The 26,811-nt window shown below is 42.2% G+C and overlaps 1 protein-coding gene across 3 annotated transcripts in view; it reads right to left on the bottom strand.

The window, feature by feature from the left end:
* Nucleotides 1–26,811, bottom strand: part of RAB27B (RAB27B, member RAS oncogene family) — a 156,669-nt gene that overhangs the window by 62,852 nt on the left and 67,006 nt on the right. For all 3 annotated transcript variants that reach the window (XM_069963169.1, XM_069963170.1, XM_069963171.1), the window contains exon 3: nt 10,262–10,357. The gene's annotated coding sequence lies outside the window, so the exon portion shown is untranslated. The remainder of the gene's footprint in view (nt 1–10,261; nt 10,358–26,811) is intronic.

A 26,811-nucleotide genomic window follows, 5' to 3' on the forward strand; every position in this document is an offset into this window, starting at 1 on the left:
TTGTATCTGGAGTATGTAGGGTGGGCCCCTAGGTTTAAATTCCCTGGTGGGCCCAAGGTACCCCAGTCCGAGACTGGCCACCTCTGTCCACGTCAGGAACTGTCCAGAGCAGCAGCAAATCCCCTTAGAAAATTTCTCCTGCTCTGGACAATTCCTGACATGGACAGAGGTGGCAGCAGAGAGCACTGTGTCAGACTGGAAAGAATACACCACTTCCTGCTAAGAATACACCACTTCCTGCAGGATATACAGCAGATGATACTGGATAGAAGTTACAAATCTGTTTAACTTTTTGACACCAGTTGATCTGAATTTTATTTTTTCTCTGGAGTTCCCCTTTAACACTTATCCCCTACCTGCAGGAAAGGGGATGAGCATAATGTTCCTGAGTAGTACAGACTGTCCTGGAAAACATGGACACAGCTATAGGCCTATGGCTGTATACATGTTTTCCCCGTCTCCCTAAGGCTGCATCCAACTTGATGAGTCACTGGTATTCAAATACTGAGTGATCCATGCTCATCACTATTGGGAAATATTGTTTTAAAGGTGGCTTGTAATACTCAATTTCTCCAGCAGTGGCCGCTGTAGTGAACATGTTTGACCAGACACACTCCCCCCCCATTGGCACCTGATTTTGGGGGGTTTCCGAACCTGAACCTATCCTGGTCAGCTAGAGTCATTTCCAGAAGGAGGATGAGGAGGAGGAGACAACCCCCTAAAGGTCAGGCCACAATAGGCACAATACACTGCTACTTATGATCAATATAATAGTATCCGGATGGGATTTATAAGTGACGCATCTTGACATCAGTCCAGTTTCCACTTCAGAAGAGACGCCTGAGTAATACGGCTGTTCAGTACGTCTCAGGTCACGTTCTCAGGGTCACTTCACAATTTAACTTAAACCATCTCCATTCGATTTAATTTGCAACCTTCACATTTCTCTATTTACCTTGCAGGAGGCTTTCCCTTCCCATTGTCCGGCCCTCCCTCGTGCTGCACTTTTCCTCTCCGTGATTACATTTCTGCTGTCATTATTAGTTTTTTTCCCCCTGACCCTTTTATCTTATGTTTCAATAGTCTTTCAGTCAATTCAGAACAATCTTTTTTTTTTTCCGGTTCAGTTTGTACAGCTCTGTCTCCTTTTAAGTGGTATTCAGCAGGGCCGGGAGAGAAGAGGGACGGCGATTGTGTCTCTCAGGATAATAAGTTCTGTAAGAGAATACAGTCTGCAAATTGACAGGAGGAATTGGAGGATAATGCATCGTAATATTCTCCGCAAAAAAACCTGACGAGGGTGAAAAATGACAAACTCTTGGGTTCGGCCTACGCAGTATGATGTACCTTCCTGCCGCTATATATAGTGGAGGCGATAAAAACGATTTCCATTTATCTTTATAAAAGACGTTAAACTGACTGATCGTCATGAAGCAGCATTTTCTGCTGGAATACGTGAAATCTAGGGAAACCTATCCCCGCCATCACTTGTAGCCACCAGATATATTATACAGCGATCCCCCCCACCAGCAGCCGATATAGCACATAACTCTGATACTGCTGACTATAAGTATTTAGCCGTTAAGATGCTAAAGTTGTTAAAGGGGTACTCCAGCAAAAATCTTTTACTTTAAAATCAATTGGTTTCAGAAAGTTATATAGATTTGTAATTAACTTCTATTTAAAAATCTCAAGCCTTCCCATACTTATCAGCTGCTGTATGTCCTGCAGGAAGTGTAGAAGCAAATTACAAATCTTTATAATCATCTGACACCAGTTGATTTGAAAGAAGCAGATTTTGCTGGATAACCCTTTAAAGGCATTTTTTAATCAACTGGTGTGATACTGGTGGCAGATTTGTAATTTACTGCTATATAAAAATCTTCCAGTACTAATTAGCTGCTGTATATCCTGCAGGAAGTGGTGTATTCTTTCCAGTCTGACACAGTGCTCTCTGCTGCCACCTCTGTCCGTGTCAGGAACTGTCCAGAGGAGTAACAAATCCCCATGAAAAACCTCTCCTGCTCTGGACAGTTCCTGACATGGACAGAGATGGCAGCAGAGAGCACCCTGTCAGGCTGGAAAGAATACACCACTTCCGGCAGAACATACAGCAGCTGATAAGTACTGGAAGACTGGAGATTTTTAAATAGAAATAAATTACAAATCTGTAAAACTTTCTGACACCAATTGATTTGAAAACTTTTTTTTACCATAGTACCCCACAAAAACAAATCACTTTGAAGTTCAGCATCCAAAAAACTAAATTTTTCAGCACCGATGTGGATTAAAAACTTGTCTTTTATTTTCAATACGGGACAGAAAAAAACATTGTTTACCCGTTTTGGCGAGAGCCTTGCGAATTAGGCTCTTTTAAGTTTTTAATCCACATCGGTGCTGAAAAATGCCAAAATAGACCACCTAATTTAGGGGGTAAATCAGGTCTTTATTATTAAAAAAAAAATGATATATATATATATATAATTTTTTTTAATAAGATTTTATTTAGGATTTTGCAGTTAACAGACACCAGGAACAATGTATAGCTGTACACTCCGGTAAGACAACCAAGAAGGGTTATGTAGCCGAGTCTTCTATTTCTAGGCCTGATTTTCCCCAGCATTTCTCCTTCCTATATAATATCTTATAATGAAGGATATATTGGATAATAAATTGCATCCAGCGTACCAGATCGGGACTTCCGAGCCATAATGATCACCTTAACCACCTCACGTGCACAAGGAAGTAAGAAACTAACGAATATGTTGTTATAAAACTCTGCAGATCTGTCAGAGATCCCCAAGAGGCGGGAAAATTCTCAGAAAGTGCAAATGGTCAGGTAATAATAACTTGTGGCGTATGACAGGACCATACCGGGGGGGGGGCATGTAGGTATCTCACAATTCCAAAAGTTATTGCCTATCCACCAGACAGGAAAAAATTAGCTGATCAGTGGCATCCACCGATCACAGGATCAGAGGGAAACTATACCCCAAAGAATGGAGCGCTCAACCATTGTCTCATTCACTCCCATCAGTTGGACCCCAATCCAACTTTCCAATCCAATTTTAGTTGAGAATACTCAGTAATGGACTTAAAGGGATTATCCAGGATTAGAAAAAACACAATTACTTTCTTGCAAGAACAGTGTCACCACTGTACCCAGACTGTGTGTGGTGTTACCACAGCTTCATTCACTTCAAGGGAACAGGGCTGCAATATCGCACCCAAACTGAGTACAAGAGTGACACTGTTTCTGGAAGAAAGAGGCCATGTTTTTCTAAGCTTGGACAACCCCTTTAAGTAGTTGTTCCAAATGGTTTCAGATTTAAAGGAATATTATGGCAGAATAAAAAATGTTTTCAAATCAGTGGTTTCAGAAAAGTATCCACCTAAATTACTTCTATTTAAAAATCTCCTGTCTTCCATTACTTAACAGCTGCTGTATGTCCTGCAGGAAGTGGTGTATTCTTTCCAGTCTGAAACAGTGCTCTCTGCTGCCACCTCTGTCCATGTCAGGAACTGTCCAGAGCAGGAGAGGTTTTCTATGGAAATTTGCTACTGCTCCGGACAGTTCCTGACACGGACAGAGGTGGCAGTAGAGAGCACTGTGTCAGACTGGAAATACACCACTTCCTTCAGGACATACAGCAGCTGATATGTACTGGAAGACGTGAGATTTGTAAATAGAAGTAATAAATTAAAAAAAAAAAATACTTTTTTCAATCAAATATTCAAATCTGGATGGAAACAATAGGTAATTTACTGATTTCCTTAGGGTGACACCACAACATCCACTGCCTGTGAGCTTTATGGCCATGACACTGGTAGCCCTGCATATGTCCCTGCCCCATCTCCTCCGTATTGTCACACACGTGTCTCCCCGGGCTGCACGTAATCCATAGTCCGGGGCTGCAGTGTCTGAATCAGCTTACTGTAGGCTAGATGCCTCCCACGTTCCTCACTCACTTTGGAAAGGAGCCATGTTTTGCCTTGTCGTATTGTTCACAGCTGTGTACTTCGGTTACGGATCCCATATGTCCTTGTTTTCCCAAGCACCAGGTTTGGTTTCAGCAATCGTACATCTTTAGAAAGTAATTTGCTTTTACACATGATGTACTTGGGACGCCGCCTGCCCAAAGTGATGACTTTATTAATGACGACTATGGCCGCACTGGCCACAAAGGTTATGTAATGGGTTTTCACATCATCATCTACAAGATCCTGTCTATAGCAAGTCACTGACTGGCAGTATGAACAGAACACCAGATCGGGAGTGAGGACCGACTCCCCAATAACCTCTACTACTAGTGTTGAGCAAACTTCCCGAACTGTGCAGGTTTGTCAACGTTCTTCCAACCCAAACGCTCAGCATTTGACTCCCGGTGGCTAAAGAAGTTGGATGCAGCCCTAGGGTTGCCAGGAAAACATGGATACAGCCTATGGCCTATGGGTGTATACGTTTTCCAGGACTCCTTAGGGCGGCATCAAACTTCTCCAGCCACCGGGAGTCAAATGCTGAGCGTTTGGGTTGGAAGAACATTGACAAACCTGCACAGTATGGGAATTATCACTATCTACTACTGATTAGAGATGATAAAACATCGGAAAATCTTAGGTTCTATAGTACTCGAACCTTGTCGACCCTTCCGCATTTGATTCCCAATGCCTTCCCGATCCTTGGGGAAGGAGGAGACAGCCCAGGTACCGCCTGGAAAACAGGGATGAAGCCTATTACCTAGACCAAATCCCGGAATTGCAGGCGGTATCGGGCTGTCTCCTCCTTCCCCACGGTCGAAGAAGGCATTGAGAATCGAATGCAGAAGGTTCGACAAGGTTCGAGTCAGCACTCGCTGACGGCTCTGTTACATTGGTCGTCAGCGAGCGGGTAAGAGCCGGGGGGCCGCCCGGGTGATCTCTAGATTGTCCGGGCAGCTCATAGAAGATAGCGGCGGTCTGCTGCCGCCACTCCTATTACACGGAGCTACAGCAGCAGATCGGTGCTATCGTGATTGTTGACTTTTCAAAGTGATGAAAGACAACAATCAGCCAACATCGTGCATCTCGGCTGATCGTTGTCCTCTGTTACACAAAGCGATTATCGGCCGTAACAGTCAGTATCGGACGAATACGGCCAATAATCGCTTCATGTAATAGGGCCTTAAGAATATATGTCCGACTCAGGAGTGCTCATCAAGTATTTTACTAAATAAACAATAAAGGGGGATCTCATCTCAGGACCATCCCTTTTTTTTTTTTTTTAAGTATTGGTAAACTGTTGAAATCCCCAGTGATCGGCTGAAGAGGAATCAGGAAGCAAGTTTACAAGTTGCCTGCAGTGCCACCACTGGATTAAAGAGGAATTACACCCTTTCGATTGAAATTGATGGACTCTCTTTATAATACCTGGATAATGCCGGGTCCTCCAGAGTGAGAGATAATCTTTGTAGCTGCTTTAGCTAATAGAAAAGGTCATGAGAATCCAGAACAAGGTATTGGAAAACGTGCATAAATTTAGTTGGTATATAACAGTTTTATTATCTGCCATAAAGATATTCATGAACATCCCCTTTAATTAGCAATCACTGACCCAGCATCTATAGTTCATGTCCGTGACCTGCCCTGACCCCACTTTGTATCCTTGCCTAGATTGCACAACAAGCTGCAATCTCTTACTGAATGCACTTTATTAATATGAGACTCTTAACATTGATTTCCCTTTTTGCAATCCTGGATTTTGCTGTAAGGCTGTGTTTACACATGGAGTTTATGAGGTGGAATACCACCATTTTTGCACCAATTTTTGCAAAATCAGGTAAAAAAGTTTACTATTTTACAGCAATTTTGCAATTCATTAATTATTTTTGACAGGTCAAAATTAAGTGAAATACTTAGGCCCCGTGCACACATCCACTAAAAGTTATTTGGATTTCTTATCAGCAAATCCAGATACATTTCCAGACCTATAGACTTCTTTTGGGCAGGGACGCCCTTCAGGATGAAGGCTGTCCGTGACAAAAAAAAAAATAGGTCAGAAAATTATAGAACTTGTTTTATTTTCATCTGAAATTCTGGCACGAATGCCCTATAGAAGCCTATGGGAGCATCCGGAATTCTGGACACGCTTGCTAGCCAGCCCAAAACAGATTCAGCACTGAGGTAAGAGCCGCTAAGTGATACATCAGGCCCTTTAACTGTATGCACTTCTAATCAGGAACGCATACAGGCAAATGCTGCACCGTGTTTGACAGAGCGATAAGCCATTGGCTTCCTGCCCTGTCACTTACTCTTGTGGCCCGCTGCCCAGGACTTTGGCACACCAGCGGAGAAGGGGAGCAGCTGTGCAGCAGGTAAGTACATGGTTTTCTGGAGGAAAGCAGCCATATTTTACTGATCCTTGACAAAAACTATATAGACCTCTGTGACTTTCTGTGAACAAGGTCCTTATTTTTTGCTAAATTGGTTAATTTCTTTTCAGGGTCGGTTTGCGGAACATATATATTAATAATCATTTTCATTTTGCAGAAATGTGATTTTAAATCAAATTTACTGTAAAATAAATAAAATTAAAGGACAACTCCAGCCAATCAATCTATTTTTTAAATGTTATTTCATAAGCAAAGTTAGACAAATTCCTAATGAACAGTAATTATGAGAAATGCACATATAGTGGTATTTCCCGCAATTTAGTAGATCAGGCAGTGACGTCACGGCCCGATTTATACCAGAAGGGGCCAGCAGGGGGCTCAGTATAGGTAGAAATTACATGTAAAAAAAGGAGGGCCCTTCCTGTGCTTTTAGCACGAAATTCAGCTACCTGCAATATCCCCCCAGGCCGCCTAATTGCACCAAAAAAGTACCAGCCCATCCTGTGCAGCAGGGTGAACGCTACCCGAATTTTGTGACAAAACCACATGGAGGGTCCTGTTATTTTTTACATGTAATTTATACATATATTGAGCCCCCTGCTGGACCCTTCAGGTATAGATCGGGCCGTGATGTCACTGCCTGATCTACTAAATTGAGGGAAATAGCACTATATGTCCATTTTTCATAATTACGCCCCCTGCTGGACCCTTCAGGTATAGACTTGGGTTGTGATGTCACTTTTTTTAGTAGAGAAATTGAAGCCTGTCTGATCTACTAAATTAAGGGAAAATGAGGGAAAACACATATTAAAAATAGATTTGGGCCAGAGTTCTCCTTTAAATCTTTAAAAGGTTTAGTTTGAAATTGTTTTTAGAAATGGATGTTATTCTTACACTATATGTACTGATGTATATCACGGTTGGTGGGGGTTCCAGTTACAAATTTTGCACTGTGGCCCAGGAGCAAATTCTTATTGATCAAATCATTAAAATTCTACAAATTAAATTTATCTGGATTTTTCTAAGCGCGGCTAAGATCTGAAAGTGCTCCTCTTATCGGCTGTAGATTACGTTGTGCTCTCGAATGTGGAATCTCCCTGGAGCTTCACCATTAAGATTAATGCAGACATATAGCTCGAAAAGCTCAAGGATGCAAATTCGTCCGTCGCACTTATTCCAACGTCCGTGACTTAAGATCTTCCTGCTCGGCTGGACAGACTTCATAGTGTCGGATAGAAGGTCCCGGGAGAAATAACTCACTATTCCTGCTCATTGTTCTACACTCGCAGGATACATGAAAGTCCCGCAGATACCTAGAGGTCTTCACACACTACAGAGCAAGGACAATTACAGAGGACTGGGTACGTGGCCATCATTCATTACGTTTCAGACACCGAAGCGGCTGCAGGATCGCTGGAGACACAGCACGGAAGTGTGTATTATGGATGGAGCAAATCCAAGTTATCTTCATTACTATCCCGCACCCTAATCCCACATTTGGTGCCCAAAGCTATGAAAAGTTTATTGATTGGGCAAAGTTATTTGGGTACCGCAATGTAAACCATAGACAGTACAGCATAGGGCAATGACCAAGCTATGGCTAGCCTGGTTCATGTTGATATCATTTAGTGTCAGTCATGTCCATGTATGTGTCCCATGGTACTAGGGAATCCCGTTTTAGGGTGCCTTCACACCTACCGGATCCACAGAGGATCTCACTTCTGCGGATTCGAAGCGAGAACCGCTGCGGATCCGGTATCAATTCACCCCTATGATAGCACATATTCGCAGCGGGATTGACATCCCGCTGTGAATATGTGCTTTAACTCCCGGGTGCCGGCAGCCCAGCCGTCGCATCCCCCATCCCCGGCGGCGGCACATCCCCCCCCATCCCGGCCACATCCCCCCATCAGCCCATCTCTGGCCCGCCGCCGAGAGCATACATTACCTGCTCGGCGGCGCGGCTGCAGTGAGGCTCCTCTGAGCGGGAACGGAGCCGGCAGCCTCACTGCAGCCGCGCCGCCGAGCAGGTACTGTATGCTCTCGGTGGCGGGATGCGGGCTGGGGGTGGGCTGATAGGAGGATGTGGCCGGGATGGGGGGGATGCGACGGCGGGGCTGCGGGCACCAGGGAGTTAAAGCACATATTCTGAATATGTGCTATCATAGGGGTGAATTGATACCGGATCCGCAGCGGTTCTCGCTTCGAATCCGCAGAAGTGAGATCCGCTGTGAATATGTGCTATCATAGGGGTGAATTGATACCGGATCCGCAGCGGTTCTAGCTTCGAATCCGCAGAAGTGAGATCCGCTGTGGATCCGGTAGGTGTGAAGGCACCCTTACAAGGATTTTATAGGATTAGAAAAACATGGTTGCCTTCTTCCAGATACAGCCCCATAATTGTGTCCCAAAATAGTATTAAAAAGCCTACAAAATAAAAAAGCTTGCCTTCTCTATAGGTAATAGGGCTCCCTATTTTCCTCAGAAAAGAGAGAGTGAGGTCTTCTCCGGCAAATCAGTGACCAAGCACAGGTGGCACCATGCAGTGATATAATTGTGCCACCTGCAGTGGGATTTTGTTGTGGTCGTGACATCTTCTAGTGCTGTGTTGGCCTACAGTATGTTTGAGTAGGTGGAGAAGTAGGACTCACAGGCTTTCTCTAGGAGTGGTGGGGAGCAGGACTCACAGGCTTTCTCTAGGAGTGGTGGGGAGCAGGACTCACAGGCTTTCTCTAGGAGTGGTGGGGAGCAGGACTCACAGGCTTTCTCTAGGAGTGGTGGGGAGCAGGACTCACAGGCTTTCTCTAGGAGTGGTGGGGAGCAGGACTCACAGGTTTTCTCTAGGAGTGGTGGGGAGCAGGACTCACAGGCTTTCTCTAGGAGTGGTGGGGAGCAGGACTCACAGGCTTTCTCTAGGAGTGGTGGGGAGCAGGACTCACAGGCTTTCTCTAGGAGTGGTGGGGGAAGCTGGACTCACAGCCTTTCACTAGGAGTGGGCGGGGGGGGGGGGGGTAGCACGACTTACAGGCTTTCTCTATGTGTGGGTAGGGGGAAGCAGGACTCGAAGGGTCTCTCTATTGGTCCTGGCAGTCATTTTATGGGAAAGTAGGGGCAGCACGGTAGCTCAGTGGTACCTTGCAGCACTGAGGTCCTGGGCTGAAATCCCACCAAGGGCAAAATTTGCAAAGAGTTTGTATGTTCTCTCCATGTTTGTGTGGGTTTCCTTCAGGTACTCCAGTTTCCTCTTACACCCAAAACATGCAGTTAGGTCAACTTAGATTGTGAGCAATAATGGGGACAGAACTGTATAAAGTGCTGCGGAATCAGTTGGCGCTATACAAATAAAAGCATTATTATTATTATTGAATCAATTTATAGGAAACTGTAAATCACTGAGCTCAATGTTTCTTCTTCTTACAATGCTGTGATGAACAGATCTGCGTGTATTCTGTTTTCTCTATAGAAATATTGTATATTGTATATAGACAAAATAAGTGGAGTCTGAAAAAAAAATTAAGTAAAAAAATAACATATGGCATTTATGTGCGGCATATTAAATACGCCCTCCTTAGTAATGGTAGTGATGGGTATCCATTCTATTAGGTTACCAGCAGAATTGGAGGCCATGCTGTATGGACAAGCTCTGAACTTCTCTGTATAATGTATAACCCTATCTGACTGACATCCCAGTATGTATTGATCTTTCTTAGGTACTTTATATTACCCTAGAGGAGAAGATCCTGGGCCCTAATACAAAATCCATTACAGGGACCCTAACTACAACATGTAATTTATAATACTGGGCAGAAGGACCTTACACCTTTGTCACATTCAAACCAATACAAACCTAATGGTCTCCATATAAGTGGACACTATGATGCAGGGCCTCTCACCTTTATAATGTATCAGTAGGCCTACTGCCAGCTCCTCCTCATCCCTCAGATAACTTCCTGTCTTTTGTCGTCTTTTCTCTGTCCAGTTTGCAGAATCTGAAATGTGATAATAAATATACTGAAAGGTGATAAATGACTGATTTCCAATACTTTTAAGTCAACAGAATTTCTTGGTCTTAACAAGTAAAGTCATCATTCAACAAGATTAACAGGGGTGTCAAACCCAGGCCCTCCTGCTGTGGCAAAACTACAATTCCCATCATGCCTAAACAGCCAAAGGCTTAGCTGATGGGAATTGTAGTTTTGCCACAGGTATAAGGCCTGAGTTTGACACTTGTGAACAAGAAGATCGCTATGATGATTAATTGATCACTGGATTAGCTGGAAGAACAAAGCAGCAACTGTTCATTATCCCTGCAGCACCACCACAGGAGAAATGAGGTATTACACTTCACCCATAGAAATTAAGGGAAACAATCACCACCCTAACGGAGTATGACCTGGTCCTAATACCTTATAGCTGCCGGGCAGCTCCAGCATGCTTGAGTCGGATAATTCAGCATTTGAATACTGGTGGCTGAAGAAGTTGGATGCAGTTCTAGGGAGTCCAGGCCTATGGCCTAACCAAATGCCGAACAATCGGACTTGAGCATGCTCGATCTGTGCTCATTTCTACAACCTATAAATGAAGCCACACGCTGTATACCCCCTATACCTCATCTGTTATAACCAACGTATTGCTGAGAAGGAATAAACCACATGAAGTAATCCATGAAGGGACAGAAGTAAAAATGACTGAATACTCATAGAGGGAGATTTATCAAACATGGTGTAAAGTGAAACTGGCTCAGTTGCCCCTAGCAACCAATCAGATTCCACTTTTTATTTTCCAAAGAGTCTGTGAGGAATGAAAAGTGGAATCTGATTGGTTGCTAGGGGCAACTGAGCCAGTTTCACTTTACACCATGTTTGATAAATCTCCCCCATAGTGTTTATGAGAAACTCTATTCGCGGCATGTAAGACGTATGTGAATGTATTAGCAGCGCATATGGTATACAAGAGAAGTGCGGAGAATACAGCAGATTGGATAGGTCAGTGAGACACATGTAAGGAGATATGTGTTATAGAAGATACGAGTACAATCATATTAAAAAAACACTGTTAGGATTATCAACGCCACAGAAAACATAGCGGGGGAAAAAATCTTACACTTGGATTTTTTTTTAAAGGGGAATGCAATACAGTAAATCATGACAGTTAAAGGGGTTTTTCTTTAATGAAACCAGTTTTTAAAATTATTTTACAGGGTTTCCATCTGCTTCTAACACAAACTGTTCTCTCTGTTTTCTTCATTGACCCACTTCCTGTTCAGTGTACATCCTGTAACAGATTTCCTGTTCCTGCTCTACATTGTGGCTGGGAATTCAGCAAATATTCTCACCCTCACATTGTGTGGGAACCTCATGTGGGTACAGTTGCCAGGGTTAAAACCGAGTAGGTGTGGTTAGAAGGAAATATAGTTGACTGAAATCCCCGCTGGAGTGTACAGCAGGAAAAGGATGTCTAATACAGGAGGGACATTAGAAAGGAAGTTTGGATCATGATTCTAATGAACTATGTGTACCTCTAAAGTGCTACCATGTTTTAAAGGAAACATCGCTTTAAAGGGGCTCACTGCTTTCACCTAAAACAGCGCCACCCCTGTTCACAGTTTGTGCTTTGTATTACAGATAAGGTCTATTCCTTTTAATGGTGCTAGCGGTAGGGATAAAACTTCTGTTCAGCATTCTAAGCTCTAGTTTTATATATCTGTTGTTCTGGAAGTCAACATTACACAAACAACCTATTGATATAAATTGTGTAATACTTAATTTCCCCTGTGGAGGTGCTGTGGGGAAACAAAACACTTCTTACCAGGATTCCACACATAGTACAGCTTATTGCTGTTGGGGGACTCTCTATGATGAACTTATTGTTAAAGGACTGTCCTAAATTGAGAACCCCTTTAAGCTTTTATTATAAATATTTCACCCCACCCATGTCACTTTCTTTCCCTAAAAGGAACCAAAAAAAAAAAGCCTAGAATCTAAATCTTAAGTGGGTCATGGACCTCAGTCCGCTCCCTCTGTGAAACAGCACAGGTTCACCTAGGGCCTCATGTTCTCTATGGAAACCAATGACGGAGAGCGTCGGCTTTCCAGAGAGGAGGAAATATGACAGGTTTACATTATTGAAAGTCTCAGCCCAGACAAAACTGGAGAAACGCAAAACTGGGTCGGAAATAACGTTCAAAGAATAAAGAAAAGAGAACAATGACAAAACCAACATATAAAAGATGATACCCCACCAGGTTCTCTTATTTCTTATAATGATAGCATTTCCTTCCATAGAAACAGATAATGACTGCTGAGACGACCACGTGTCCCATTATTACACCCCCCCCCCCCCCCGTGTCCAGATCTCGGTCTAAATCGTGATCGTATTGAACGAAAACGCATGGGAGCTGAACATGGAGAACACGAGGCACAGGCAACACTCTGAAGATATATAACAAAAGGCATCCAGAAATAGTCAGCTATATTTAGTGTAATATTCAGCGATGAAAACCCTGCGACCAAGAGAGAATCCTCCCAGACCAGGACTCAGCGTGACCCATTCTACCGTCTAGAGAGCAACGCGGAAGATTCAGGACAGACAATGAAATGCAAAATCTCATTAATATCTATACTGGCGAGGTTTAATGTGCTATATGGTCAGATCCGTATTTTTACATCCGTACGTAGAAGGCAGTATTATAGTAGATATATTCTTATGTATAGGAGCAGTATTATAGTAGTTATATTCTTGTATATAGGAGCAGTATTATAGTAGATATATTCTTATGTATAGGAGCAGTGTTATAGTAGTTATATTCTTGTATATAGGAGCAGTATTATAGTAGTTATATTCTTGTATATAGGAACAGTATTATAGTAGTTATATTCCTGTATATAGGAACAGTATTATAGTAGTTATATTCCTGTATATAGGAGCAGTATTATAGTAGTTATATTCTTGTATATAGGGGCAGTATTATAGTAGTTATATTCTTGTACATAGGAGCAGTATTATAGTAGTTATATTCTTGTACATAGGAGCAGTATTATAGTAGTTATATTCTTGTATATAGGGGCAGTATTATAGTAGCTATATTCTTGTATATAGGAGCAGTATTATAGTCGTTATATTCTTGTATATAGGAGCAGTATTATAGTCGTTATATTCTTGTATATAGGAGCAGTATTATAGTAGTTACATTCTTGTGTATAGGAGCAGTATATAGGAGCAGTATTATAGTAGTTATATTCTTGTATATAGGGGGCAGTATTATAGTAGTTATATTCTTGTATATAGGGGCAATATTATAGTAGTTATATTCTTGTATATTAGGGGCAGTATTATAGTAGTTATATTCTTGTACATAGGGAGCAGTATTATAGTAGTTATATTCTTGTATATAGGGGCAATATTATAGTAGTTATATTCTTGTATATAGGGGGCAGTATTATAGTAGTTATATTCTTGTATATAGGGGCAATATTATAGTAGTTATATTCTTGTATATTAGGGGCAGTATTATAGTAGTTATATTCTTGTACATAGGGAGCAGTATTATATAAGGCGCTGTAAGAGACTGGAAGAACCAGCACTGCTGTTGTCCCTTAAGGCAGTATTCCACCTAGCGATTACGGCCAAAAATCATTTGGTGTAATACCTACTCTTAAAAGGCAAGATCAGCCGGCATGCGAAATGTCAGCTGATCCTAGTGTTTCAACACGTTTAAAATTTTTTCGATAAACGAAAGTCTGGGAAAAGTGGTGATGTAAGAAAGCAGCCATGTTTTTCTAATGTCATACAATGCAAGACAATGGGTATATTTTCTTATAGAGTGGCTATGGGTTTCCTCCACCATCTACTTCCTAGATTTTTTCACTAAATCACTGGGAATAACGGATACTATGAATTGTATAATGGTGTAACCACGTGACCGTGGATCAATAAACCCCCATTAAGTGATCATGAGCGCTCAATGTTCACGACACCAAAAAAAAATAAAAAATTCACAGAAAAATCTCTCTTTATTGCCCATTATGGAATTCTGCTTGTATTACAGTTACAGCGTATGAGTCACGCGAGGAAAACAAAGCAATTTACTATTTACAACCATTCTATCTAGAAGCATTTAAGAAACACGTCCGGCCTTAAGTGTGCTCATATTTTTCATCCTTTTCTAACAATAAAAAAAATAATATCCATCACCGTATTTGTACATCATTTGGGTCAACAAAAATGTTTTTTTTTACGTTTGGTTCATAGGTGATGGATTGAGATATCAGCAGATATTATATGTCCATAGGAAGGAATCTACTAACTCTTTTTATATGAAGAAATAAATATTGAAACTTTTATATTTCCACAGGTGGGAGAATTTATTTCACCGCAAGATTATGATTAGGTTTCATGGAAAAGCAATGTATACAATATAACACGGGATGTTTGGGGAAGAATGACTAGTGGTGCATACTACTGACTTCTGATAATCTACCATAGGGTTTTTGTTCATGGGCAAGCCACAGACTGGTACTGCGCTCGGTCAAAATGTTGGAAATTTACTATATTATTGAGTCAGCAACATACAGAATATACCATTAGATCGCAAAAACTTGGGTACGGAACATACTGGTGAGTCACAATGGACTAGGAGAAAAATTTTAATGGGCAAAGTATATATATATATATATATATATATATATATATATATATATATATATATATATATATATAGTCCCAATGGACTGGGTAAAGCATATATCACAAACAGGGCCGTATTTACCACTAGGCACCCAAGCAGGGGCACAGCACCAGGGAGCAAGGAAGCAGGGGGAAGGTCTGTCGGTGTTACCCAGTCATAGTATGGTGGTATTGTTCAGGTCTGCTGTGGTGGTGTAATGCAGTCACAGTATGGTGGTATCGGTCAGGCATTATTGGTCAGGTCTGGTATGGCGGTGTTATCCAGTCACAGTATGGCGGTATTGGTCAGGTCTGGTATGGCGGTGTTATCCAGTCACCGTATGGTGGTATTGGTCAGGTCTGGTATGGCGGTGTTATCCAGTCACCGTATGGTGGTATTGGTCAGGTCTGGTATGGTGGTGTTATCCAGTCACAGTATGGTGGTATTGGTCAGGTCTGGTATGGCGGTGTTATCCAGTCACAGTATGGTGGTATTGGTCAGGTCTGGTATGGTGGTGTTATCCAGTCACAGTATGGAGTTATTGGTCAGGTCTGGTATGGTGGTGTTATCCAGTCACAGTATGGTGGTATTGGTCAGGTCTGGTATGGCGGTGTTATCCAGTCACAGTATGGTGGTATTGGTCAGGTCTGGTATGGTGGTGTTATCCAGTCACAGTATGGCGTTATTGGTCAGGTCTGGTATGGTGGTGTTATCCAGTCACAGTATGGCGTTATTGGTCAGGTCTGATATGGTGGTGTTAAATGTGTGGTGGTATTGGTCAGGTCTGATATGGTGGTGTTAAATGTGACGCCTGGAGCTATTACCAACCAATCTACCAATCCTGTGGTGAGAATTCCACGCTCCCATTTCTTTCTCAGTAGTCATGTGCTGTTATCAAGATTGGTTACCGCATGAGGGTCTGGTTTTGGCTGCATGTGGTAACATACAGTAAATGTGGGAACGCGGCCTAAGACTGATCAGATATCAATACGATGCTCAGAAACTAAAAAATCTTGATGCTAATTGGTGAGTGAAGATGGGGCGTCTGCAGGTGTAGCAGCAGCTGGTAATACGGCCCTTATCACAATGAACTAGGCAAAGCAAGTACCGCCGAGTCCCAATGGACTGGGCAAAGCATATATTACAGAGTCCCAATGGACAAGGACAATAGACAAAATATACCCAGGATACACAAGAAGGCCACACACTGTAGACACGATATGGGCAGGGGCACATAAAAAATCAATGAGTTATTCTGAATCATACAAGTGAACTATAGACTTTGAGCTATCTATCATATAGTTGGTGTAGTTAATCAGGGAGGCGGGGTCAAGCTGCAGAAGCATGCCTCCTCCCCCACCTGCCAGCTGATGTACAGGGATCAGCGCCTCTTAGGGTGCCTTTATACGGACAGATTTATCGGACAGATTTTTGAAGCCAAAGCCAGGAATGGATTTGAAAAGAGGAGAAATCTCAGTCTTTCCTTTATAACCTGGTCCCAGTTTATAGTCTGTTCCTGGCTTTGGCTTCAAAAGTCTGTCAGATAAATCTCACTGTGTAAAGGCACCCTAAGTTCCTTCCTTCCCTTTCTAGGTATTACACACATAAAATCTTCCAAAGATGAATAAACAGGTATAAATTCCACACACTCCACACTCAGAAGGGAAAATCAATGATAATTATTTAAGAGCCTCACTCATCTCTCGTCTCTCTTACTTGCGTCCCCATAGAACCCTTTTTAGAACGTGGGAGAAGAAAGCTCCTGCCAGATATTTTATCAATAAGCAATTAATGGAGACGCTTGGGATGAGTTAGCGACCTGCAAAATCGGCTGAAAAAAGTTTTAAAAACAGTCAGGAGTCTAGTAAATTTTTACTTGGAGTGAGTAAAGTGCCACACACATGCACATAGATTGAAAAGCCAACACAAAGGTGTTTGGCCGTATACACAACGAGATGTATATTCCGCACATAGTCGATTTGGGACTACACAATATTCGTTGTATTTGTGGGACTGAGCAGCACGGCAAGCTACGATAGTCTGCCCCACAAATACAGTAATTTATGTTAGCAAAAAACATATGGACCACTAACACACAACGCCTTTTATTGTACGTTTAGCGACCGTTTGTAAAATTTTATTAAACGTACGAGTTTTAATGACAAAATGACAGCCATAAAAAAAAATCCCTCCATCAAACGGCCAAGAAAAGACACTGTGTGGTTATGACCATAGACTGTATTTGGTTAAAAGGGTTGTGTGGTGTTTAACTTTTATTCACTAAATAACACACATTAAAAAGTTATACAACTGTAATGTGTGTTATTTAAGTGAATGGTCCCCTTCCCCGTGTTCCCTCCACCCCGGAAGTGTTGGTGCATTATACTTACGTGTTCGCTGACTACCCCGGCCGTCATCATGTGTCGACGACGTCATCTTCGGGAGGCTGGCCAAACCGCTCCAGCCATCCCTCAGCTGCTCAGTCGCGATTGGCTGAGAATAACTGTGACGCGGCCGAGGGGGGGGGGGGGGGGGCATGAGGGACGGCTGGTCAGCCTCCCGAAGATGACGTCGTCGACACAAGATGACGGCCGGGGTCGACAGCGAACACGTAAGTACAATGCACCAACACTTCCGGGAAGTGACTAATAGTTAAACACCGCACTATCCCTTTAATTCATGACTGTAGGAAAACACCATGATATATATATAAGCACCTCTTTGCTAGGGATATACACAAACCCTTAAGGCCCTATTCCACGAAACGATTATCGTCCGTATTCGGCCGCTACGGACGATGATCGTCCGGTGGAATAGAGTGCAACGATCAGCTGACATCGTTCATGTCGGCTGATCGTTGCAGTCGCTTGTTTTTCAACATGTTGAAAAACAAGCGACTGATATAGCAGCAATCTGCTGTCGGCGCTCCGTTGAATAGGAGTGTCGGCAGCAGGCGCTGCTGTATCCTATGGGCTGCCCGGACGATGTAGCGATCACCCGGGAAGCCCCCCCCCCCCCCCGCAGCTCCCAGTCGCCCCTCCCGCACTCACCCGCTCGCTGCAGCCGCATTGAATAGCGGCGGCAGCGAGCGGGGAACAAGGAGCAAACGAGCGCTGAGAGCGCTCGTTTGCTCCTCTGACGACCAGTGTAATAGGCCCTTTACAAAGTAAAGTTCTAGGTGAATTGAAGCCTTATTGTAGATGGTGGTCATTTCCTACCACAAAGTTACAGTGAGAACATTTGTCCTTTTGTTTCAGTAATACAATAATAATGTCCCCTATTTACAAGAATATAACTACTATAATACTGCCTCCTATATACAAGAATATAACTACTATAATACTGCTCCCTATATACAAGAATATAACTACTATAATACTGCTCCTATTTACAAGTATATAACTACTATAATACTGCCCCTATTTACAAGAATATAACTATAATACTGCCTCCTATATACAAGAATATAACTACTATAATACTGCTCCTATTTACAAGTATATAACTACTATAATACAGTGGTGCCTTGGATTACGAGCATAATTCGTTCCGGGGCCGTGCTTGTAATCCAAATCCACTCTTAAACCAAAGCAAATTTTCCCATAAGAAGTCATTGAAAGGCAGACAATTGGTTCCACACCCCAAAAATAATGATTTATTATTCTGAATAACATGCAAAACAAATGAAACAAACATTCAGAGACAGCAGAATATGTGATATTATAAGTTACTGTACAGTAATGGAGATGATGGGAAACACAAGGGCGGACAGAGACTGCAGGGAGCATGAGGGAATGAGCAGGGCAGATGTGGGCACATACATGCAGCACTCTCTGTCCGGGGAGAGAGGGGGTACAGCTATGAGATTACCTCCACAGTCCTGTCCCCTGATGTAAGCCCCAGCCTGAAGTAGATCTGCTATGATTTGGAAGGTGAGGGAGACTTCCTGGGTCAGTGTACAGGGCTGTAGACCCCGCTATACAGACCATGCCCCTCCCCCACTCCTCCTCCCACCCAGTACAGGGAGCTCTTAAACCAAAGCAATGCTCTTAAACCAAGTCATAACTTTGAAAAACTGTGAGCTCTTCTAGCAAAACGATCTTAAACCAAGTTACTCTTAAACCAAGGTACCACTGTACTGCCTTATATATACAAGAATATAACTACTATAATGCGGTTCAGGGACGAAAAAGCGCTGCACCTCACACCTATGGCTGATACTAGTACCCCTAGGCTAAATAAAAAACACATCAGAATTTTGTGTATGAATTGATCAAGCCATACTGCCTCATGTACCATCGTGCAGGTATCTGATACACATGGGTCCCTACACTAAGTCCACACCGTGCCAATCAGTGGCCACCAACCCCGCAGGAGTGCACAGTCAGGGAACGGGGGCCATGGGACGGCCCTGCGACCCCCATGCCATTTCTGCAGCTATTTCTGTCTTTTTGGCTTGTGCATATATAACTACTATAATACTGCTCCCTATATACAAGAATATAACTACTATAATACTGCCCCTTATATACAAGAATATAACTACTATAATACTGCCTCCTATGTACAAGAATATAACTTCTATAATACTGCTCCCTATATACAAGAATATAACTACTATAATACTGCCTCCTATATACAAGAACATAACTACTATAATACTGCTCCTATGTACAAGAATATAACTACTATAATACCACCCCCTATATACAAGAACATAACTGCTATAATACTACCCCTATATACAAGAATATAACTACTATAATACTGCTCCTATATACAAGAATATAACTACTATAATACTGCCTCCTATATACAAGAATATAACAACTATAATACTGCTCCTATATAGAAGAATATAACTACTGTAATACTGCTCCTATATACAAGAATGTAACTAGTAAAATACTGCCCCTATATACAAGAATATAACTACTATAATACTGCCTCCTATATACAAGAATATAACTACTGTAATACTGCTCCTATATACAAGAATATAACTAGTATAATACTGCCCCTATATACAGGAATAAAACTACTATAATACTGTCCCCTATGTACAAGAATATAACTACTATAATACTGCCTCCTATATACAAGAATATAACTACTATAATACTGCTCCCTATATACAAGAATATAACTACTATACTACTGCTCCTATATACAAGAATATAACTACTATAATACTGCTCCCTATATACAAGAATATAACTACTATACTACTGCTCCTATATACAAGAATATAACTACTATAATACTGCTCCTATATACAAAAATATAACTACTATAATACTGCTCCTATATACAAGAATATAACTACTATAATACTACCCCTTTTACCTAGTAAGATGTTAATCAAACCAGGTTATATAAAGATGTCGCCACATTCCACTATTACAAGGAACCATCCAGAGAAATAAACCACACTCATAAATGTCACTAAAGACTACTCGCCATCTCTGGAGGGAATGACACATCCCGTCTCATTACAAGTCTAGTGTGGCATGAACCATATGGGCTGAGGGGAATTCGAAGGTTTTTCTACTATTATTTCATTGTCGGGAGGAAAGAAGAAAAAAACAAAGACTCAAAATCCCAAAACATTAGATAGGTAGACTTGTATAGCAATAAAATATCTATAGAACATTGTCATAGAATTATTTTTGGTTCCCAATAAAGATTCTTAAAAAAAAGTTATTGCTGTATCCCAGTTTTACAAGCACAAAAACATATTGTAGTAGTATTATATAGAAATAATACTGCCATACAGATCTCAAATAATACCCCACTACAGTGCTGAGCTATATAGTCACCAACCAATACCTCCACAGTGGCATATAGGGGGAGATTTATCAAACATGGTGTAAAGTGAAACTGGCTCAGTCGCCCCTAGCTACCAATCAGATTCCACCTTTCATTCCTCACAGACTCTTTGGAAAATTAAAGGTGGAATCTGATTGGTTGCTAGGGGCAACTGAGCCAGTTTCACTTTACACCATGTTTGATAAATCTCCCCCATAGTGTGTATAGGGTTGTGCCTTGTCCTAAAACCAGTGTCATACATTTTTCAAATAGTACTGCTATACAGTGTGCGCCATATGGTGTTTGAAGGATCCACTAACCATAGGATCATGTGTGGACTGGAACCTCAGTACGCAATTTAAGGAATAACTTGGGCCTTAAAGCAAAATTAAAGGGGTACTCTAGAGAAAAGAAAATAGCTTTTAAATATACTGGCTTCAGAAAGTTATATAGATTTGTAATTTACTTCTATTTTAAAAATCTCAAGTCTTCCCATACTTACCAGCTGCTGTATGTCCTGAAGGAAGTGGTGTTTTTTCTCCAGTCTGACACAGTGCTCTCTGCTGCCACCTCTGTCCATGTCAGGAACTGTCCAGAACAGGAGAGGTTTTCTATGGGGATTTCTTACTGACATGGACAGAAGTGGCAGCAGAGAGCACTGAGTCAGACTGCAAAGAATACACCTCTTCCCGCAGGACATACAGCAGCTGATAAGTATTGGAAGACTTGAGCTTTTTAAATAGAAGTCATTTACAGATCTGTATAACTTTCTGACAAAAAAGTAATTGTTATAGTAGCTCTTTATAATAGGGCCCCCACCTAATAATATTGGTGTCTTATATGTAAGAGGGGCCCTTAGGAATCCCTATAACTAGGCCCTATATCCACCTGGGGAATCTCCCCCCATAGACAACCAGTTATACGGCTTCAAACTTTTTGTGACATAAAGGAAATAAAACTCTATCCGACAATGATGAAGAAGTCATAATAAGACTCGGATATCATTTAAAATACAATGAGAGAGAAAAAAAAAACAGGTAATTTGTGACACTGTGCAAATGGTAATCTTCAGAGACAGCTGTTAGTCTCCCACTAGGAGAAGGCATTTTCCTGGAAATGAAGATGTAATGAATTCTAGCCTTATCCTCACGTTCTCACTTATTCAAATTAAGCTGCCAGTTTCCTATTAAATATTCCGAAACGCTTCTCCGCAACTTAGGAAACAAGTCACCTCTGTGGGCTTCACCCCTTCCTGTCTGACAAATCTCATTCTTCTATCTGCTGCACAAAAAACAAACACGCTGCCAAAAAGGTGAGGGAATCTATCCTCTGCCGAGTGTTCTTACCGTATACGGAACGAGAGACGCCCAACCAGCTAAGTGTGTTTGTATACAGGGCTGCTATAGGGATGTATGGGGTCTCTACTGTACCTATATATATGTGTATGACAAGTTATACAAATTTGTAAATGACTTCTATCTAAAAAATCTTAAATCATCCGGGACTTATCAGCTGCTGTATGTCCTGCAGGAAGTGGTGTATTCTTTCCACTCTGACACACTGCTCTCTGCTGCCACCTCTATCCATGTCAGGAACTGTCCAGAGCAGTAGCAAATTCTCATAAAAGAACCTCTCCTGCTCTGGACAGTTCCTGACATAGAGAGATGAATCAGTGGATGGATAGATAAGTGCACCAAGAACTGTAGTCCCGCCCCTAAGGCACCAAATTACCTAATTAGCATATTAATAAAACTGCCTCTATGGGAACATAACAGTGGCTTAGAGACTTCTATTTACATAGTTGTTTTCTCATTGACTTAGGGTGTTATTACACGGGCCGATATTTATTTAACAAGGGCTGCATGTACATCGTTACCAATGTCCTTCCAGCCCTTGCTTGGACTTTATACTTTACCTATCCGCGCTCCAGGGCTCCTCCTGCGGTCTGCTTCTCCCTGGATCCTGCACGCTGCAGTTTCAGAGCGGCTTTTCTCAGCTGACAGGCCGCTCAGCCAATCAGTAGTCGCGGCAGTCCCGGCCTGTGATTGGCTGAGCAGCCTGTCAGCTGAGACAGGCCGCTCTGAGGCTGCAGCGTGCAGGATCCAGGGAGAAGCAGACCGCAGGAGGAGCCCTGGAGCGTGGATAGGTAAAGTATAAAGTTTGCATATTGACAGCCATCGGCGCCCGACAATTATAGGGCCAATCCTATATCAACGATCAGCTGATGACAATGATCATCGGCTGTGTTTATTACACGGAGCGATAATCAGTCGGATAAGGCCGACTCGGCCGATTATCGTCCCGTGAAATAGTACCCTTACCCAAAATGCAATGGTAAAACAAAACAAAACAAAGCGCATGGACATTTTTTGGACATAAAACCTGCAAGAACACATGTATTTAACAAATAAAAACCTTTTAAAAATGCAGAAAAATGCTAGAAAGCACCATACAACATAAAAAGTGTAAAAAAATTAAATTCCACAGAACGATAGTCGTTAGATGGTCCTTACTACGATCCTTTACTCCATCTGATCCCAGCAAATGAAGGAATGACACGGGCTGGTGATCAGTAATAGAACGACGCGGGAACCAGGCCAGGACCGCGGCACCGGCTTCCCCAAGCTGCTGCCGTTCTATCCATGTGCAGCACTTAAAGCGAATGTACTAATGGTATATTTGCTTTACGGTTATCATATGGATGCCTTGCTGGATGGACAGCCCCTTTAATAATATAGATAGATTTTTTTTTTTGCTGATGTTTATGAAGGTGCTGTAGTCACAGAGTCAGTTTCTTGGTATTCTGCTGACAGCTCCAGGTGGGTCACATTAGGGGTCTCCCTAGTCCATACCCAGCATCTTCCCTGTATAGTTGGTCCCTGGATTTATCACCATCCGGCGCACAGGCCGCGGTTTTATCATGACTCCACGAAGTGATAGATTGAGGCCGACAGGGAATTTGATGAGAACAGTTTAATCTGAATAACACAGAAAAGCTCGAATCATGTGAAGAGACTTTTCCGCCTCTTGCGTCTCCTCCGGTCAGACCGCGGCGTGTCATGTGCTTTGTACTCCAGAGACTGGCAGGTTTAAAAGGTTTCCCATCCGGAGGGCCTGTGCGCAGTCACAGGACTAATCACATTAACCCTGAACGCACCGCGCTCCTGCCTGACGTCAAACTCCTACATAACACATTGTGATCATCCAGACTGACCGCTCCACACGTCGCCATATCGGGGCCAAAGCCTCGCCTGCTCCTACTAATACTGCACAGCTGGTGGTGCATTGTGGGATTAACAAATATTGTAATATAATAATCACTACACAGGATGCTGGATGGCGGAGGAACCTAAAGTTATATCATGGCTGCCACAGTACAGGGATAATGCACACAGTGATGTCACAGTACAGGGATAATGCACACAGTGATGTCACAGTACAGGGATAATGCACACAGTGATGTCCCAGTACAGGGATAATACGGATAATACACAGTGATGTCACAGTACAGGGATAATACACACAGTGATGTCACAGTACAGGGATAATGCACACAGTGATGCCACAGTACAGGGATAATACACAGTGATGTCACAGTACAGGGATAATATACACAGTAATGTCACAGTACAGGGATAATACACAGTGATGTCACAGTACAGGGATAATACACACAGTGATGTCACAGTACAGGGATAATACACACAGTGATGTCACAGTACAGGGATAATACACACAGTGATGTCACAGTACAGGGATAATACACACAGTGATGTCACAGTACAGGGATAATACACACAGTGATGTCACAGTACAGGGATAATATACACAGTAATGTCACAGTACAGGGATAATATACACAGTAATGTCATAGTACAGGGATAATACACACAGTGATGTCACAGTACAGGGATAATACACACAGTGATGTCACAGTACAGGGATAATACACACAGTGATGTCACAGTACAGGGGGATAATACACACAGTGATGTCACAGTACAGGGATAATACACACAGGGATGTCACAGTACAGGGATAATACACACAGTGATGTCACAGTACAGGGATAATACACACAGGGATGTCACAGTACAGGGATAATACACACAGTGATGTCACAGTACAGGGATAATACAAACAGTGATGTCACAGTACAGGGAGAATACACACAGTGATGTCACAGTACAGGGAGAATACACACAGTGATGTCACAGTACAGGGAGAATACACACAGTGATGTCACAGTACAGAGATAATACACACAGTGATGTCACAGTACAGGGATAATATACACAGTAATGTCACAGTACAGGATAATAAACACAGTGATGTCACAGTACAGGAATAATACACACAGTGATGTCACAGTACAGGGATAATACACACAGTGATGTCACAGTAGAGGATAATACACACAGTGATGTCACAGTACAGGGATAATACACACAGTGATGTCACAGTACAGGGATAATACACACAGTGATGTCACAGTACAGGGAGAATACACACAGTGATGTCACAGTACAGGGATGATACACACAGTGATGTCACAGTACAGGGATAATACACAGTGATGTCACTGTACAGGGATAATACACACAGTGAAGTCACAGTACAGGGGGGGATAATACACAGTGATGTCACAGTACAGGGATAATACACACAGTGATCTCACAGTACAGGGATAATAAACACAGTGATGTCACAGTAGAGGATAATACACACAGTGATGTCACAGTACAGGGATAATACACACAGTGATCTCACAATACAGGGAGAATACACACAGTGATGTCACAGTACAGGGAGAATACACACAGTGATGTCACAGTACAGGGAGAATACACACAGTGATGTCACAGTACAGGGATAATACACACAGTGATGTCACAGTACAGGAATAATACACACAGTGATGTCACAGTACAGATATAATACACACAGTGATGTCACAGTACAGGGATAATACACACAGTGATGTCACAGTACAGGGATAATACACACAGTGATGTCACAGTACAGGGATAATACACACAGTGATGTCACAGTACAGGGAGAATACACACAGTGATGTCACAGTACAGGGATAATACACACAGTGATGTCACAGTACAGGGATAATACACAGTGATGTCACTGTACAGGGATAATACACACAGTGAAGTCACAGTACAGGGGGGGATAATACACAGTGATGTCACAGTACAGGGATAATACACACAGTGATGTCACAGTACAGGGATAATACACAGTGATGTCACTGTACAGGGATAATACACACAGTGAAGTCACAGTACAGGGGGGGATAATACACAGTGATGTCACAGTACAGGGATAATACACACAGTGATGTCACAGTACAGGGATAATACACAGTGATGTCACTGTACAGGGATAATACACACAGTGAAGTCACAGTACAGGGGGGGATAATACACAGTGATGTCACAGTACAGGGATAATACACACAGTGATCTCACAGTACAGGGATAATACACACAGTGATGTCACAGTACAGGGATAATACACACAGTGATGTCACAGTAGAGGATAATACACACAGTGATGTCACAGTACAGGGATAATACACACAGTGATGTCACAGTAGAGGATAATACACACAGTGATGTCACAGTACAGGGATAATACACACAGTGATGTCACAGTACAGGGATAATACACACAGTGATGTCACAGTAGAGGATAATACACACAGTGATGTCACAGTACAGGGATAATACACACAGTGATGTCACAGTAGAGGATAATACACACAGTGATGTCACAGTGCAGGGATAATACACACAGTGATGTCACAGTAGAGGATAATACACACAGTGATGTCACAGTGCATGGATAATACACTTGGTACAGATGTTGCCTTTGGATGATAACCGGCAGCTTACACCTTTATATTACATATCTGAATGTCATCCCATTTCTCCCCATGTCTTGTATACATGTTCA

The sequence above is a fragment of the Dendropsophus ebraccatus genome, chromosome 3, assembly GCF_027789765.1.
Source record: "Dendropsophus ebraccatus isolate aDenEbr1 chromosome 3, aDenEbr1.pat, whole genome shotgun sequence".
Taxonomy (NCBI): Eukaryota; Metazoa; Chordata; class Amphibia; order Anura; family Hylidae; genus Dendropsophus; species Dendropsophus ebraccatus.